This window comes from Corvus brachyrhynchos, unplaced genomic scaffold, assembly GCF_000691975.1.
Source record: "Corvus brachyrhynchos isolate BGI_N302 unplaced genomic scaffold, ASM69197v1 scaffold365, whole genome shotgun sequence".
NCBI classification, from domain to species: domain Eukaryota; kingdom Metazoa; phylum Chordata; class Aves; order Passeriformes; family Corvidae; genus Corvus; species Corvus brachyrhynchos.
This window is the reverse complement of record NW_008239544.1, coordinates 277262-278367: the sequence shown is the minus strand read 5'-3', so window position 1 is coordinate 278367 and position 1106 is coordinate 277262.

Genomic DNA, 1106 nt, shown 5'->3' with positions numbered 1-1106 from the left:
GTCCTGAACTCTGTGGGTGCCATGGGCTATGTAGTTCTCATTTTATTCTTAAGGCTTGAGTTAGTTGCTGTAAAACTTCTGATGGAAAGTGTGTCTATCTTCTTAATCATTCCATACCTGGGAATAATTTGTTCTAAGAGGGTTTTCCATACTACATTGGCTGTGGCTCTGACACTGGGAACAGCTTCCACCCAATGGGTAAGATGCTCTGTTATTACTAACAAGAATTTCCACCTCTGCACGTGGGGGACTTCAGTAAAGTCACTTGGATACTTTGCAATGGTCAGAGAGCCAACTCACGACCTCCTGAAGTTGTTTTTCTCGTCACCTTCTTATCTACTTTTTGGCAAACCATACATCTTTCAGTTACTTGTTTAGCCAACCCATAAATTCCAATGCACCCATAATTCCTTAGAAAGTGATCACACAAAGCCTTAGTACCCCAACGAGGTTTTTGATGCATGTTTTCAAATATTTTTCTGGTGAGTGACTTATGAAGTAACTGCCTTCCGTCAGGAAGTTTCCATTTTCCACATTTGTCTGGCTTCCCCCCCTTCTTACTTAATTCTTTTTCCTGTTTCACTGAATTTTGGAGTCTCCAATTTTTCGCTCTTGGAGGTCAAAATTAACACACCCCTTTTTATCCCATTCTCTGCAGCATCCTCAGCCCCCCCGATCTGCCAAACTGCCTCCTCCCATCTCTGAGGCCTTCCCCCCCGCTGTCCCCCCATGTGTACCACAGCTCTCTCTTTAGGTAATTCCAATGCCTCTAAAACCTCCAAAACAAGTCCCCCATGCATCAGCCCCTTTCCCTCTGAACCAAGCAATCCCCTTTCTTCCCACATTTTCCCAAAGGTGTGCACCCCTCCAAAAGCGTACCTTGAATCACCAGATCTATTTCCGTTCTTGTATGCTAAATATTCCAGTGTGCATAGTCCCCCCATCAACTAAAGCATACCCTGACATTCTTTTTCCTTGGACACATCTGCAAGAACCATCTACAGCTATTATTTCCTTCGGAAAGGGCTCGTTCCTCGAGATGGAACTTGGCTGTTTTGCTTCTCCTTTCAGAGGAGCAGCAGAAGCGGTCGCTGGCAGGGGAACGG